We start from the raw sequence: 18,376 nt of genomic DNA, 5'->3' as shown, positions 1-18,376 counted from the left end.
CATCAGGGTTCATAGGTTCTATCCAACTTTATACCATCTAACTTTCCTCAATATCAAGTGAGGAAAATAAAAATCTTTGGGCATTTAAGAGGTTCTGTAATACCCTATAAGTTCAAAAACATTGCTAACTACAATATTAATTTAAATTTGCTCCTGTGGATTTTAAGTCACATAATTAACCCATTTAGAATATTTTCAACACTTTTCTCACCTGTACATTATCAATTTCCTGATGACTCTTACTGAAACAGTTTTCTAGTTACGGCTTAGGGTATAGTTATAAATAGGAAGCTGTTTCCCTCAAACTTCCTCAAATGATCTTATTAAAGATAGTTAGATGTATGCACAAATACATACATAAATAAATGTGAAAATTGCCAAGTGACTGAACAAATTTGCCATTTCTTTTCTTTTCATAGTTGTTTTCCAAAAAATGCTCCCATATTTTAGGCTAATCCTGTGTTTTTAATTAATATATTAAAACATTTCTTACCTCAAATGATCAAAGCTTAATATTTTTGTATAAGCCAAAAAAATGGCACTCATTGCTAAGTGTTTGAAGAGAAATTAGAGATTCTCACAGTTTGACTGCCTACCATTGACTTTAGAATTTAAGATAATCTAAAGGTTTTTTTTCTTTGTTAACAGATACATAGTGTTTCTCACCTCATAAATTGGTGCTCATGTTAGAAAACATTTATCCACCCACGTTCCTTTTTATTGTTTTCCTTCTTCGGGCTTTTTTCTCAACTTTATTGAAATATATTTGATATGCACATATTTAAACTGTGCAATCAGATCACTTGTTTCATTCTATGTTAAAAAATAAAATTAGCCTAAGAATTTAGGTGATTTTTCCCAATATATATAAACTTCTGGGTTTGTGGATTTATTACCATGGACAAAGGATAAACGAGAAACAAAAAAAACAATCCCTTTAAGCAAAGTTACAGCATTACTGACTTCTTGCATCCTGCTTATGATGTTACCATGGGGGTGGTTTGTCTTGAGGCAACATGCACAAGAGGACTAGACTTAGACTGTAAAAATCCCGATGTTATTTGCCCCTGAAAACTAAACATTGAAATAATTAAGTAAAAGTTCTGGTCACCCAGTTTCAGTGTGGGGTAGAGCTTTCCCCCCAAAACCAACAAGTAATACTTTGATACCACGTGCGTATACAATTCAACTCAGTAATGACCCTGTCTACAGAAATAGTGTCGCATTCCATAAGACCTGTGCTAAAGACTGGAGATGCTAAGGACCCCCAACTTGAGTTCAGTTAATTTTCTAGAGTGGCTCACAGAACTCAGAAACATTTTACTTGCTAGATTATTAGCTTAGTATAAAATGACATAACTCAGGAATAGCCAAATGAAAGAGATAGATGAAGCAGGGTGTGGGGAAAAGGTGCAGCTGAGGCTTCCGTGCTTTCTGAGTTCTTCACTCCTCAGGCATCTCCGCCTGCTTACCAGTGTAGAAGTCCTTGGAACTGTGCTTTTGGGTTTATATAGAGGCTTCATTACAAAAGCATGGTTGATTAAATTGGTGGTCATTGAGGATTGAATTAAATCTCCAACTCCTATCCCCTCCCAGGGGTTGAGAGCGCCAATTCTCTAGGCATCCTGGCAAACTGTCCCCACCCTTTGGAGCTTTCCAAAGGTTCCTCATTAACAGAAACCCGGTTGTGGTGAAAGGAGCTTGCTACGAATACCAAGGCAATCATTTCACCTTGTTAAAAGCAAAAATGAAGGCCAGACTTGAAAATTCTCTAAGCAGACAATACCAGTTGGATTGTACAAACAAAGCTTAATATAACTTATTTTTCAAGACCAGATTGACTTGGGTCATTTTATTTTTGCTTATGCCTGTGGAAATCATATTAAAACAAGGCAACACAACACAATCAAAATTAAAACACTTGAACTCAAAGGTAAATATGTTGACCACTGAATATTCTAATAATATAACCAATCACAGTAAAGAGTAAGAAGTCACTGGTTTCTTACTATATTCACTACTTTATAATAATATTCACCTGAGACTTATTCAGTAACTAGTGAAAAGGTACCAGTTGTTAGACCTTGGCCCCTGAGTTTGATTAGGAAAGAATTCAGAGCCAAGAACTCAAATACAAGCAAAAGTTTATTTAGAAAGCCTCAGAGGTCAAAGAAATGAGCTGTGGAAGTGGTGAGCCAGGTGGGCTGCATGGACTCAGAAAACAAGTTACAGAGGCAAGAAAAAAAGGGCCCTTGAAGTTCAAGGGAAAGAAAATATAGGCACATAGGTGCCACGAGGAAGAAGGAGGTAGGGAAAGTCATGAGTGTGGGACAGCAAGAGGGACAGAAGAGGGAAGAAATAGAAAGAGAGGGAGAAAGAGAACTAAATTCATCCTCTTAAGAGCTTTTATCTGTTCTCCCAAACTGGAGGTTTTAGGGGAGGTGTCAGGGTAGAATCTCAATAGAATATTCATCAGCTTTCTGGGTCTACTCTTTTCAGGATCATGGTCTCTACTGATTGGTCATTGCAAGGGTAGGGGCCATTAGTCATTGTAGTTGGTCCTGATGTCAGGCATGGTGTTACTTTATCTGAGTTTGCTGCTCTTCTGGGCCTAGAGCTGAAACACAACTGAGGCTTAGATGTTATCTCTAGTTTGACCAAAATTCTGTCTTAGAGGTCAATAGACCAAAGGCTTTGTTCCTAAAATTACTTGAGGTGGGAACCTCATTTTCCTGAGGTATTAAGGCTTAAGGGGGTGGTTGTGCAAGGTCTTATATGGGAGTCCCATGAGGCTCTTCTCTGGCCCACTCGTTCTTCCTCTAAGGGGGTTTACTCCAAAACAAGAGATGTGCTAGGGGAGTAAAGGTCAGGGGACAGTCAGAATTGCATGACCAGAGATATGAAATAAAAGGTCAGGGTTTCTAAACTGCAGACCAACTGGGTATGTTAGGGGAGAAAAGTTCACTCTGGGGGCAAGGTCATATGCTATTATACTCGTTTTCCTGTTTTTCTTGTTGCTAGACATCTGGGGCTTTCCAATCTGGTGACCTTCTGTACCTGACCTTCTGTTCATGCCTGTCAAACTGTCTATTGTATCATCCCATGTTTCGGTTTAAGTGCTGCCAGTTTGGAAAATGACTTTTTGGTGTGTGTACAGTAAATTCACTAATTACTGCTTTAGTAACTTCTATGATAGTTAAACTTTGGACAACTTTTAAGACTCTGAAGTGATTTCAGGAACTGAAGACAAGGGACCAATTATTATAACAAAGGATGCGACTGTTGCTCAGAAAATTCCAAGGATTTTGGGAGCTCTGAACAAGGAAGTATGGTTATCTGAATAACCAAATATATATTTCTTATATATCACAATATTGTACTTGGTCATTTGTTGAAAGTGTCTTTTTTCTATTACTATTTTTTCCACATTTGAAGAGAGGATCAGATGTTTTTAGTCTTTTAAAAATTCTTTCATTGGTCATGGTCTACAAGCAGAGTGAAATCATCCATTTGATATTTGTTCATGTACAACTGTATAACATTGTAGTGTTTCTCTTATTTTTATTTAGTGAATTTTATATGAATCATCCTTCCAAAGGGATCTATGTATTTAATGCATATATCATCTATACAAGTAAAGTGTAAGCAAATGAACTAAATATTTTAGTAGTCTCACAAGTCCTATCTCAGAGTTAAATAACTTTTGAATAGAAGTTTGAGCCACTGAGCATAGAGAAAGCGTACCCATCTTAACGACATTATCTAGAAGACGCAATGAATCTGATTATGACGGGATGGCATATTTATATTGCTTACATTAAAAAGCAAGCATAAATGGAAAAGACATGAAGGCGCTCTTAATTGTATCTTGATCGTAGATCTATTTTCACAGATATTAAGAAAATCTCTTTTGTGAGGCCATCGTATAAAAATGATGGCTTGTAAAAATTTTATAGATGTTCCTAGAACCTCGAGCAATCTTACATGATTGCAATAATGTGGACCAAGAGCCTCACATAAACCTGCAAGCCTCGACTCATTATTCTAATTCTAGGAACATACACAAAGTGAAAACTAACTGAATTGTATATAATTTCTTATTGAAGAATTACTTACAGAGTTATTTGAAAAAAGTTGCCTTTCAGTAAAAAAATAAGGGCTTGTTCAACTAAATCATGATTATCTGTTTAATGAAGAAATGTTCTTTAAAATTTCTTATATGAAGAATATTTAATAGCTTTGGGGAAAAGACAAAAAAGAAATATAGAAAAATGCAAAAACTGTCTTTGCTGTTTATAATTAAATAGAACAGTGTATATTTAAGGTACAGATATATCAGAATATAATTTTTCTATTTTCTCTAAGAAAAAAGTATTTTAAAATTTTATCATTTAAATTAGATCTATTTTCAATATGTTTTATGGTTAACATGTTAAGCATTTTATAAATCATTATAATAAGGTAAATGACTTAAGACTACCAAATGAAAACATATTATGTATTTATAATACCACATTTTATAATAATATGTATCATATATTGATAATATACTTACTCATATGAAATTATGAATGGATATCCCAGTACTAAATAGTTAGCTAAACTGGGAAATATCAATCATCAGTCTTCTTCTACTGGGTTTTATAATGATTAAACTATAGTATATTTGAAAGGTACATAATGTATAAGCATAACTGAAGTCGTTTTTTTCTTTTTTCAAATGTACTTCAGTGCTGAGGTAAAATATGTTGGTTATAGATAAATGTATGGATTCAACTGCTCTGACCCACTTAGAACATCCACACAAAGTTGGAGAACAAATGGCATATTTCCCATCAGAGTTTGCTGCATGGATATGGATGGGTAAGTCACAGAGGGCTCTCTTAAAGGAAAATAGAAGCTTTAAAATAAAATTCCTCACCATTTATGATCACTCCCTTGCAGAGCTCATTTACTTTTATGGTTTTAACCATTATTTTTATGTCAAACCAATCCCAAGTCTGTATTTCCAACCATAATCACTCACCCCAGTTCCAAATTCACTTTTCACACACGTTCTATCCGGACGTCTCATAGTCACTGCAGATTTGAAATAGCCCACCATAACTTTTCCCACCCAATAGCCATGATCTATTTTCCAACTTTCCAATTTTGCTAATACCACCAAAATGTGCCTAGTGCACCATACCCTTCCCATTCAACAACTTGCTGGTGTCTGGATTCTTCTAGGCCCTTTGGCTCTGGGTTAGGTCAGTCAGCATGTCCTATCGACGTTTTCTTTCCCTAATCCTCCATCCTTTTATTGCAACCTCTAGCACTTTAATCTTCCCTTCACCACACATCTAGAGACCTGCATTGTCTTTATCTCAGGCATCTCTAAGTGCAGTCGAGACGCTATAGCTGGCTTTCAGTCAATCTCACTGCCTCATCCATGAGCTACAGTTCACTAAAAATAGCAAGAGTTGAGAATTACAATGTTATTTAAAGTCAGTGTGTACATATTGAAATGAAATCATTCTAACACATCCTTGTTATAATAAACTGGATTTACATTGATAAAATTCAGACCTCAGGATATTCACAGAAAGTAAAAACATGCATTCACCATTCAATCAGTTTTTATCCAGGACTTAAGAGATCCCTAGTCTTCTCTACACTGTTGAGCAGGGTAGAGAAGTTTTACTTCAAGGATACACTAAAATAACTTATTAGAAAATGGACTACAGGAAATGATGAGACATGCAATCTAAGTAGTGGTTAAATTAACTGTGTTTGTGCATGTGTGAAGCGTTCATCAACCTGAGTACAGGAAAATACCTGCTTCGCATTCAGCATATTCTAGGCTCACTAGGGGTGCAAAGAAGCCAAAGACAAACTTTCAAATGGTTTATAATAAAATCGGTGATAGGAAAGTCAGGCAAGCTAAACGAAAGCAAATAAGATAAAATAGAACACAGACATCTCCAAATATCAAAACCTAATTTGTGTCTGCTGATGTATTGTAGAGCAGATTTTCAGAAAGTAGAAGCACATAGTGCATTATTTTAAAGGATGTAAAGAATGAATTCCCAGTATATTAAAAGCCCATAACATCTTCCTGCAAATCACTAAAATATTTTTAACCACCAGTACAACAAGCCATTGAAGATTTCTACAGAATAGAATGTTTTAAAGATACCAATTATCAAATTACTTAACTTCATTTCTTTGATGAAGAAATAGAAACCACCATATAAATTGTAAAAAAAATTAAAAAGTAGTAAAGTTACTAAAGATGATATCTGAATTATAGCCAGGTTTGTAGTGCCTGTGGGTGCTTGGTAGGTATAGCACTCTGAGCCATGAAGGGCTAAGTTCTCAGGATGAAGAAGAGGCTAGCGATAACAATGGAACCTTAAAAGAGGGGTGGAACTGAGACCTTAGCATTCTAATATTCTTTCAAAGGTCGATATTTTTACTGATGTATGAATATATTCAGTAAAGCAGTGTTGCAATTTGGATCCTAGATTTGGGGTATGCCATTTTGCAAGTCACTGAGGCCAAGGTTGAGATATTGAAAAATCAGATAGTAAGGGACATACATTTTTATTAGCTACCAAATTATGTGTTTGGAGTTATGTATCTTATAGAAAGAAAGAAATAGATGAAGGTCAAGAGAAAAGCTATTGTAAATGGGAAACATGTTAGGAAGAACCACAAAAGTGGCTTCCAGCCATGACTGGTGTGACTCAGTTGGTTGTCATCCTGCAAAGCAAAATGTCACTGGTGGGATACCCCATCAAGGTACATGCCTGCGTTGCAAGTTTGTTCCCTAGTCAGTACATGTACTGGAGGCAACTGATCAATGTTTCTCTCTCACATCAATGCTTCACTTTCTATCTTTCTCCTTCCCTTCCCCGCTCTTTAAAAATGGATCAAATTTAAAAATAAAACTTTAAAAAGTGGGTTCTGAAGAATGGTTAAAATATTCCTAGGTATATGTAGAACAAAGTCAGAGATGCAGAGATAATGGAGAGAGATTATTTAAAGGATGCACACACACAAGTTCCACACACAACAACAACAGTACATAGGCAGGACTACCAAATTTGGAAATAATATCCAGTAGTTGCAAAGAACTGGAAATTCTTAATACATAGTCATTATAGATGTGTACTTATGTATATTTCTTTCCCTACTTCTAGTCCTTCCTGCACTCAAAGAGCCTCATACACATGCGTATGAACACCTCAACCTCAGATTGAAGCTCTGGTATAACTATCTCATTACCCGGTCAGCAGTGGCTCTTTGACTTTACTCTGTATCTTTGTGCCCAATCTCCAGGGAAAGCATGTTTGGGGATTATTTAAGCAGGGAATTCAAGACCTGGACTCTAAGACTGTGGGTTTGAAGGACATAGGTTTTGAATGGATTCATTCCCTAAGCTCCATAGATTCTAGTCGCATGGGAAGGGTCACAGCAAGAATGGAAACAGAGACGGTCTCTTCAAAGCAAAGGGTCTGGGGCAGAATACGATAAGTACATGTGCTAATAATTTATAGAAGAATCTCAAGGCCTAATAACTGATTAGAAATTAGACTCCAGGTTAAAGACAAATTTGTAGTTAGTTTGAGGTTATCAAGCAAGACATAAAATGGAAGGTGAAAATGACTAAGGAAGACTGAAAAAGAGGACTGGGGGGATTTAGTGCTAGGTTTATTAAATTTGCTTTTTTCTTCTACATCTACAGAATAAAAATGAAATCTGAGCTAGAAGATGAATTTTCTTTTAGTTAATATGAGGAAGCCATAGGCACTGTGCTCATATGAGCCTACATTTGTTAAAATGCCTTTTGCAAATAAAGAAAGAAAAATCTAAACTGTTTTTGAAAATGCAAAGGAAAATTCAGTTTTACCTAGAGCTCGTGTCACCCACAGCTTGATAGCTGTAGTAAGAAACAGTTAACTTCTTAATGGATCTGTACACTTTTCTTTTGTTCTCTCTCAAAAGGCAGCATTACAGTAACACTTGAGAGGGAATTTTTCAGATTCTTCATAAGTGCCACCATTTCATTCTCTGAGCACTTCAAAGCACAGGGAGTCAGGACAAGTAACACCGAGTCTCTTTGAAATGTGCATTATGATGATATCACTTCCAAAGCCTATTGCCACTCCATTTTTAGACCTCACACATTTGGGTCAAATAAGAGGCAATTATAGGAGGTTTGAAATGAAGATGGTCTTTTCCTATTGAAGCTTTAAGAGCTCTTCTACTTATTGCAGTTTGGGAGGGAGCCGCACTCTTTAAGGAACTCAGTAGTGTCCTGAAAGACCTGCCTGGACAATCAGGTGATCACTTACGATCAGATCAGTCAATGCTAAAAAGAAACTCCCAGGAGATAATTCTATTCCAAAAATTGGTATGTATACATAAATCATGAAAAAAAATTCTTCTTTCTATGAAGTCCAAAATCAGCTTGTAAACACTTACACCTATGCAGGACTTTCCTAACACAGGCAGCAAATTGTTTACTATACTACTTTCCAACAGTAAAAGCAAATGCCGTTTTCCTGTATACTCTGAAAATAACATTGCGTTTGTTCTATTGTGTTCCAAACCAAATTATTATATTTAGAATCAGTAACTGTGGAACATAGAAATTCTGATTCCTGAGAAAAGCAGCAATGACAGTAATATGATTATAACTGTGTAGTTTCCATGAAGAAATACTTTTAAAGTCAGATATAAGAGGAGAGAAAAAATAAGCATAAGGACCTGGTATCTTGACAGATTTTATATTACCTCAAACTGAGGCAATATATTTGTAATCTTATCGGTACTCAATACATTGATCTTAAATACACAATCTAAGGAATAAAGTAAGTTGGCTGATTTAATTACCCTTACATACACAGCTTTTGTGCATGACTCTGAAAGGTGATCAATTTAAATTACACATTGTCAGAATCAACTGAGAAAATTTCTCAGTGTTGTGAAATGCCTGTCAATCCATCAAGATAAAAGTCCTCACAGTGTGTAATTTCCAGCATTGCCATAATCTTAGATGACTCTGAGCAGCATTCAGAGGACACAGAGCCACAGTATGAGTTTCTGTTTAGTGGGGACTCATTATTGGTAACAATTAGGGCAGGTGACTTCTAAGGATAGACCTCATGGAATTTGATGCTTCTTTTTTAAGACCCCAAAACTCTCTCTTCAAGTACTTGGTAATAATCAAGATCTGAGAAACTAGACTAAACCTTGTTATTTAATATGCCTACACAGTTGAAACACCAAATTTTCAGTTTGCTATTTTATAGTGGAAATAATGTACTGGGAATAATTTTTATGTCAGTGTGAATGTTACAGAACAGACCCAGAGTGGGGTGTACAATATACTATCACCGAAAGGACCCCCCACTAGGTTCCCTATGCTTGCTGCCAAAGGAAAGAAGTCTCTCAATGCCAGAGATTTGTGAAAAGAAAATGAATTGTTTATTTAAAAGTTATACAGACTAAAGTCCTTTAGAATACCCACAGACACACAGAGTCCTTCCTTCACCCTCTCCCCAGTCTAGGGTACCATATCTCAGGAAAAGAAGTAGAAGTCCATGATTCAGGCTCCCGGCACCATCAGCTGTGTCGTTGCCATGATCTCCAGCTAATCCAAAGCCATGGGTACCTTTTCATGGCCCACCAGCAAGAGTCCTTTCACCCATTTTCTTCCAGGCAAAGTCTCTCCTGATTCCTAAGCCACATGGCAAAAGGGAGCACCCCAAAGCTGCAGGGCCCCCACTCTGCCAAAGCCACATGTTCTCCCCTCTGCTGCATGGCTGCCACATCTTTGTTTAAATCCCCGCTCCAGTCCTCCTCGGCAGCCCCATTTCCGACTCCTCCCACAATCAGTTACACCTGCCAACTTTCCTGTATTTGTCCATCTTTACTGGGCTGCCATTATAAGTCTGGGCAGATATGGCCCCATTGCATGGAGCCAATCTTCTCCAAGCTCCCACATAGGTGCTGCCACCAGGAGGACCTGCCTCCTAATTACATTTTGGGTGGAAGTCACTTCCATCCCCCTGGCTCAAAGCATGGCCACAGCTATTTAACATATCCATGATGCCAGTTAAAGGTTATAGACATATTAAATAACAATGCCAGAGGTTAGCTCCAAAGCTGTTGCTATACAACCCAGCTCCCAATTGCCCTGCTCCCTGTGTCCCATCCCCTAGCTTAGCCCTGTGGCAGGAGCAGGAGGGTGGTGATCCGAACATCCTATATATTTTTCTCATATTTCCTGGATGCCTTGAGGTTTGACTCCATTACAAATCCCTATTTGGGGGCCCCCCTCTTAGCTGTACCCTGTTACATGAACAGCACATTTTCTCCCCTGCCATTCAACACTATGGGAAGCCAAATCAAAATCAGAAATCCCTTTATTGACTTACAATAAGAACTAATGGTCTTGGGAGAGAGAAATACTCAAAAGGTCCATCACATCAGCACATTCTCATCATGACATGTCTAAACGGCTGAGGATGGCTTGTTGACCACGGAAACAAAAGGAAGCAAGTGGGTGAATCAAAGCTTAATGCTCCTGCTGGAGAGAGCCAGAAGCTGCTTTCATGATTGTGGTGACTTTCCCTTCAAGAATTGAAATATACACCCGGCTGGTGTAGCTCAATGGATTGAGAACGGGCCTTCAAACCAAACAACCACGGTTCAATTCCCAGTCAGGGCACATGCCTGGGTTGCAGGCCAGTTCCCATCAGGGGATGAATGAGAGGCAACCATATATTGATATTTCTCTCCCTCTCTCCTTCCCTTCCCCTCTAAAGATAAATAAATAAAATCATTTAAAAATATTTATTAAAAAAGAATTGAAATACACATCCCCTTGGAAACAGAACTTTATAGCTATTTCTACCCAGAGGTGGACTTCCAATAGAAGACAGGTGTTTTCAGACCACGCTTAATGTGCACTTGTTGCTGCATAGTACTTGAATCAATACAACGAGCATCCTTCTCGTCACTTTTCTTTCATCTCTTCTTTTATGGCTGGCCAAATCTTCTGAATGACACAAGAAATTTTTTAGTAGGTTAATGCAGTTCATTGCAAGTACCGATAAATTTGGCTTTGTAGCTAGTCTCTTGCAGGTGAATTTTAAAGCCCATTATATATATTATCCACTGTTTATGTAATATATAAATTACATATATAAATTACATATATAAATAACCTATTTCTCTGTTTCTATGTAGTTGTTTCTGTTTCAAAGGCAATCCATTTTTCTACCTACCCACATCTTAAGGAGTACATCACTGTGGCTCTTAATATTGGCAACTTTACTTTTTTGTGAATGATTAGATTACGTTACAAGGGTTTACTTATTTAAGATTGCACATGTGGTGTGTAATGACAATCGATTCAAAACCAGCTGTTCCTCACACCTAATCCTAAAATCTTTGCCACTACATTAAACAACTTGGTTTTCCTGAAAGCTTTTTGTTAGTTTTCCTAAATTATTTGTGTCATTAACATTTTTATTTGTTAAAAGCCTAGCATCTTCAATATTAAGACAAAAATGTTTCAGTACATGTACTGAATGTTTCAGTACATATATTATGCCATTTCCATTTGGTCTTTTCTTTGGTCTTTTCCATAGCAAAACATATGGATAACACTTGCTCATATGTCACCATCTTTTTCTATCTAACATTGTCTTCTCAGCTAAGTGGACGTCCATCTATTCAACTTCAGTAAAACTTACTTTTACCAAGATCATTAATTAATCTATGTTAGCAAATTCAGTGTTCACTTCTTTTATTTGTTTTAATATATTCAGAAAAAGTAAATAACTCATAAAATAATGTCTGCTCTTGGAGCAGAAATTGTGTTCTTGGAGACTACAACTCCATAATTTCTTGATTTTCCTTCTATTTTACCACCGGCACTTTCTCATTCTCCTTTTCTGGTATTTTCTCTTTGACTTAACCTCTTAATGTTATCATGCTCCAGGTTCAGTTCCAAGCCTTCTTCATCTTGACCTCTATTCTTTAGGTAACCTCATGCAGTCCCGTGTACACATTTCTAGCTATGACTTCTCCCCAGAAAACCAGACAGTATATCCAATAGTCAGAGTTCTATACATCATCTTATACTTAATACATAAAAAATAAAACTTTTAAACTTATTTTCATAGCCATCACCCCCAAACCCTCACCTCACTTCTCTGTGTCTTCCTTTGTCATTTTCATTTTATGAAAATGGAATCACAGTTGCTCAAATCGAATAGCTAGAAATCACTAGTAATACCTTTCTCTCTCCATTACATACAATCCATCAGTATATCAATTCACTCTTCACCCTGAATTAAACAATTTCCCTCTATTTCCATTACTACCTACTCACTTCTCTACATCATTACCTTTAGTGTAGGGTGTTGCAATTGTTTCTTAACTATTCTCTGTGCTTCAACATTTAGCCCCTTAAACCCAGGTCTCCACATGTCATTTAAAGTGACTTTTTAAAATGTAAGGCAGATCATGCTTTTTTTAAACTCTTAATCCTCTCCATTTCTTTCTCTTCTTTTTTATTACATTTGTTTATAAATTGTGAGTGTTTAATGTTTTATCTGGTATCTTCCACAAGATATATTATGCCAATTTCTTTGTTCACATTGTTTCACTATTAGAATAAGTCTCTATTTGTCTCTACATCCATTCAAACTCATCCATTCTTGATTGTCCAACAAATCGAACTCAAAAGAGCAACCCTGCCATTAGAAACGCCCTGTGACCATCACCTTTATCTTCCTCTGAAATGCCAAGAAGCTGCTAACATTCTTTGGGTACTGTTTGAATCATTATTAACTAGTCACTTATTCAGCAAATAGTGACATACTGTCCAATATGTACAGATGAGAATAGCTAATTCTCTCATTATGTTTTAATTTCCCCAAGGGAAGGAGTTATGTCCTGTTCTTGTCTGTCTATTTTGGCATCAGTGTTCCAAACATAAGCAATACTTAAAATAAAGCAACCTGTTTAATTTGATGAAGTTTGTGTATTGGTACCACTTAGGATAAGAGTTTATCAAATGGCATATAATTTATTGGTTGAACATTAAAATACCATAAGAAAGCCCTGGCTGGTGTAGCTCAGTGGATTGAGTGCAGGCCTGCGAACCAGAGGATCGTGATTCGATTCCCAGTCAGGGCACATGCCTGGGTTGCAGGCTGGTTCCCTGCAGGCCAACTCCCAGCAGGGGATGCACAAAAGGCAACCATACATTGATGTTTCTCTCCCTCTCCTTCCCCTCTACAGATAAATAAATAAATAAATAAATAAATATTTTTTAAAAAATACCATAAGAAGAACTTGAAAACACTATATTTATATGTAATCTGTGAGTATCAATCGAAATAAAACAGCTTAATTTTTCTGAAACAAATATCATCGATAAAAAATTGAACAATAAAATTATGACTAGAGTGCTGATATAAAATAAACACATTCTAAAGTTTTTTGACTCATTAATTTATGAGGAAACCATGCAGATATTATAACTGCCAAAAAAGTGTCAAGATCACACATTTATAGATCAGGAGTTTTGAAAGATTGTATGAATGAAGGAGTAAGTTGGGAAGAATCAATTGAATCTCTATCAAACAAGACAGAATTTGCATGTCTATAGCTAAAATTTATTTTTTGTATTACTAAACATTACCTCCAGCTCACAGAGTTGTAAATAGCTCAAAGACAGGAATAGATGAGAATCAGGTAACTCCAAGAAATATTCTGTAGACAATGCATAGTTTTCCATTGGAGAATAATTTTTTCTCTGCCATTGAACTCAGGCCTTTCTGTAGGGGTTAAGTGGACTGAAAGTGAATGGTTTATGACATATGTCTTAAAGAGACAAGAAATACATCATTTATTAACTTATAATTAGAAAGTAAAACATGTGTGTTCATAAGCTTTCATTTATTTTTCTAAGAACTGTTTTATTTAAATTTAATATGTTTCTGAATATATATTGCAAATATTTTCCAATTTTCTCTTTTCATTAATTGTTTCTTTTTAATATCTGGTTTTAATTTTATATAATTAAATCAGTTAATCTCCCTCCTTATGTTTCCATTTTGTGTATTATTATGTTTTTGAAGTACTTGATTCCCATTCTATTAACAGAACACTTACAAATATCTTTTTAGTTTGTCAATCTTTAAAATTTTACTACATATTATATTGTAAATAACTTGAAGTCATATTTATTTAAAAAGTATGTAAAGATATAATTATATATTTTCTTGATAGTTAACCATATAGTACTCTCCAGCATATTCATTTATTCTTGCTACATTAATACAAATTCAACATTTTTTACATATTTCTAAAAATAGCTCCCTATTTTAGTGTGTGCGTGGACTTGTATGTGTTAGATATGAATAATAAGCAGCAAGATTTCCCTCATCGTTGAATGTTTGCATAATTTCTATTTGATTATGTATTCATAGCAATGTATTTTCCATACAAATTCATTTTAAAGAATTATTTAAAATAATACAAGAACGGAAGGTAAACTTTTATTATTTCTTTTACTTTTTATAATAGTAAAAATGTAACCTTTAATTATAATGCAAAATAATTTAATGTTTAGTTCATACTCGATTGCTTTCAGTTGCCTTACTCCTCATATTAAATTTCACTTTGTTCCTTTGTCTTAGGATTGATCATTGAAAATAGAATATAGTTATCTGGGGACATATATATGTATTTTTACTGCATGTTTTACATATTGCCGCATACAAATTATTTCAAGATGGAGTGCTTTAAAACAGCAAATGTGTGGTGTCTCACAGTTTGTCATCAGGAATTCCGTAGCAGCTTATCTGGGTAGTTCTGGTTCAAGGTTTATCATACGATTGCAGTAAAGTCTCATCAGGGGGAAGCAGCTATCTGAAAGTTTGACTGGGGCTGGAGGTCCTCTTCCTAGATGGCTCATTCATTGAAAGCTATTGCTCTGTCTGCCTCTCCAAGACTGTTTTAATATTCTTACATCAGGGCAGTCAATTTTCCCTAGAGCTAGCAATCCAAGGAAGTGTGAATGATAAGGAAGCAATAGTGCCTTTTATTACCCAGTGTTTAAAGTCATACACTCTCATTCCTGCCTTATTCTCTTGGTCAGAAGTGAATTATTAACCCTGGCTGGGATGGCTCAGTGGCTCAGTGGCTCAGTGGCTCAGTGGATTGAGAACCAAAGGCACTAGTTCGATTCCCAGTCAGGGCACATGCCTGGGACACAGCCCAGGTCCCTAGTTCAGGGAATGTAGAGGCAACTGATTCAATCACACTAATGTTTCTCTCCCTCTCTTTCTCCTTTCTTCTCTCTCTAAAAATAAGTAAATAAAATCTTTTAAAAAATAAGGTATGAAGTCCAGCCAACACATAAAAAGAGAGGAATTAGGAATTAGTCTTCATCTCTTAAAAAAGGAGTATCAGAGAATCTGTGAATATATTTTAAAACCTCCACATTTACTTCATTTGAGAGTCTTTTATTTTAATTGAAGTTTTTAGCCAGTTTAATTAAAGATTTTTATTTGGTCTTAATTTTCCATCTTCATTCTTTTTCGTTTATTTGCTCTCTTGTTCTCGTCCTCCTGGAGGAATTTTTCTCCAGTCTTTGGCTCTAAGGACAATGTATACTTCCTTGGTTTCCTTTTGTGACTTCTTTGTTGTGTGACTTATTTTTAGTTCCACCATGGCAATGTTTACCTTTTTACCTGGTCATTTCATTTTGCAACCATTTCATCAGAGCTGATACATAATCTTTCAATGCAAAATAATAAAATCAATTATGTATTTTTGTTCCATTTCTGCTTTCCCCACTTCCTCATTGTTGTTAATTTTACTTGTAGTTTTCTGACACAAATTACTTTTAAGTGCTGTTTTTTAAGGTATGCCCTCTTTCCAGTAGTTTAAAAGATTTTGCAGGTGTTGTTTTTTATTGCTTCGTTGATAACAGAAAGAATTTGTTTATTTTCACGTGAGCACAGTTTGGCTGGTAAAGGATCAGTGTTATTGACATTTTATTTCAAATGAACAGACCAGTGATGAGGTATGTGTGGCTTAAAACTAAACTTTTTGAGTGAGTCAGATTTAGGGGAACATTGTCCTTCCACACTCAATAGATGCTATTTATTTCTCACTTTAGAGTGACTTGTTCATGTTTTCTTCAAAGTATTCACTAATTTCTCTTTTTAGCCTTGATTTTCTATGTTTACGAAGCCAGTTGTGATGAGTGCTATTTTATTGTTATTTTTAATTAATTAATTTATTTTTAAAGATTTTATTTATTTATTTATTTATTTATCTTTAGAGCGGAAGGGGAAGGAGAGAGGGAGAGAAACGTCAATGTATGATTGCCTTTTGTGCATCCCCTGCTGGGAGTTGGCCTGCAGGGAACCGGCCTGCAACCCAGGCATGTGCCCTGACTGGGAATCGAACCTCGATCGTCTGAGTCGCAGGCCTGCGCTCAATCCACTGAGCTACACCAGCCAGGGCATTTTTAATTTATTTTTTGATGTCATAGTTGTTTCTTACATGTTGGTTTTAACTCACTTGGAATGTAATGAGTTATTTGCCTCTGAAAGTTCTCAGTATTCTTTGTCTAGATAAAGTTTATTTAACTCTTGTTTGTTTCCTATTATTTCTTTTATTAAGATTCACTATAATATTACCAGTTTCTTCCTCAGGAAGCATAATTTTATCTATTTTTAATCCCTGGATCTTTATATAACAGCTAATAAATTATTAGTTTTTCTGTCATGCTAATTGCTATTTTTATAATCCTAATGTCATTTTTAATTCTACTGTAGCATTTTAGTTTACTTACAGTCCTTTATTATAATATGTAGCTCTCTTTATTTCCTATTGTTCTTCATATCATTCTTCTTATAATTTTCAGGCTTTAGCAAATCTTACTTTTAGCTCTAATTTCATGAAGCTTTTGTTTTATTGCAATTTTTTTTTGAGAACATGAAACGCATGCTGTTTGAGAATGTATTCCATAGAGCAAATTATTTTTTTGGAAATATCTTTGACTCAAATATTTTTTTGCTTTCAAAATTTTACTGAATATTTTCATGAGTAAAATTTGGTTTTCTGTTTTCAGTCATTCAATTTAAAGGGTCCATTCAATTCTACTATTTTCCAAAACTTAGATAGGTTAATTTGCTTGGGATCCCCTCAAAAAGTTATTACACTGTTTCAGTACACACTTGTTATAAGAATGGCCAGGGAGTGAACTCACTGGTACGTTTCTTTTTGCCCTCATGGCTGGTATAACTTCAGTATTTTCTCTATAGTCCATTTTAATAAAGTGGGGATGTTACCATTTTAGGGAGAAACCCTACTTCTCCAGTCTCTATACTGACGTGGGCATTTGTTGGGTGTATTAGCACATATGTCCTATGGTACCTCTTTTCAAAGCAGGTAATATGAAGGGGCCTGAGGACTCAAAGGAGATGATCACATTGGACACACAAAATAGTGCCAATGTCCATTAGCTGTTTTTATTTTTATCTAATTCATGATATCCTTTGAAATGGATACATCTCAGATCTCTTTCAATTTGGTTCTCTAAGTTGTATACATAATAGAATAGCTTTAAACTTTCCAAGATGTTTCAGAAACATAGGCTTTTTATCTTTAAAAATATATAGCAATTATATTAGAACTTAGGGAGGAATGAAAATAATATTCCATCCAAATTCGTACATAATATCTAGGGACACACTCAGTCTTTCTTCCATTTTAACTTACTTCCACCTGGAGTAGAAGGGGCTTACTCACTTTTTATGATCTTCTCAAGTTGTTGAATCATAGTTTGGGGATACGTTTAAACAAAGCACAATCATTTCTTTTTAAATATGTGCTTCCACAAATGTTTGACTTTGTGTTTCTATACAATTATATGACACATTATGTTGTAGGAGCAATTTATATCGTCTTGGCACAGACTGCTCAAAAATCAGTCTCTCATTTATTTCTTATTTATGTTTTATGTTCTTACAATCAGTGGGATAGAGGGCCCTCCATGCTTAGCATGCTGACATCAACCATGACCTTACATCAACACATATATCCTATCACCTTATTTTCAGTTAAAAAAATGGCTGTCAAATAGTTAGGTGATGTTCTACCTGTTTGCCCTGATTCTCACAGTCTTCAGAGAATGGATGTCATGGAGAGTTCAGATACTGCAATTGCTTCTTTCTCTTTTTTTCTGCCTCAAAGATTTTCTATTTTGTTAGTACAATAACGACATTCATGATTTCATATAGTATTAAATTAGAAATGTACATTGTCAGTGTTATAAGCCCAATACTGAAAG

The sequence above is a fragment of the Sturnira hondurensis genome, unplaced genomic scaffold (assembly GCF_014824575.4).
Source record: "Sturnira hondurensis isolate 20B ecotype Veracruz unplaced genomic scaffold, ASM1482457v3 Scaffold0015596, whole genome shotgun sequence".
In the NCBI taxonomy this organism is placed as follows: Eukaryota; Metazoa; Chordata; class Mammalia; order Chiroptera; family Phyllostomidae; genus Sturnira; species Sturnira hondurensis.
Note: the sequence above shows the minus strand (reverse complement) of the source record.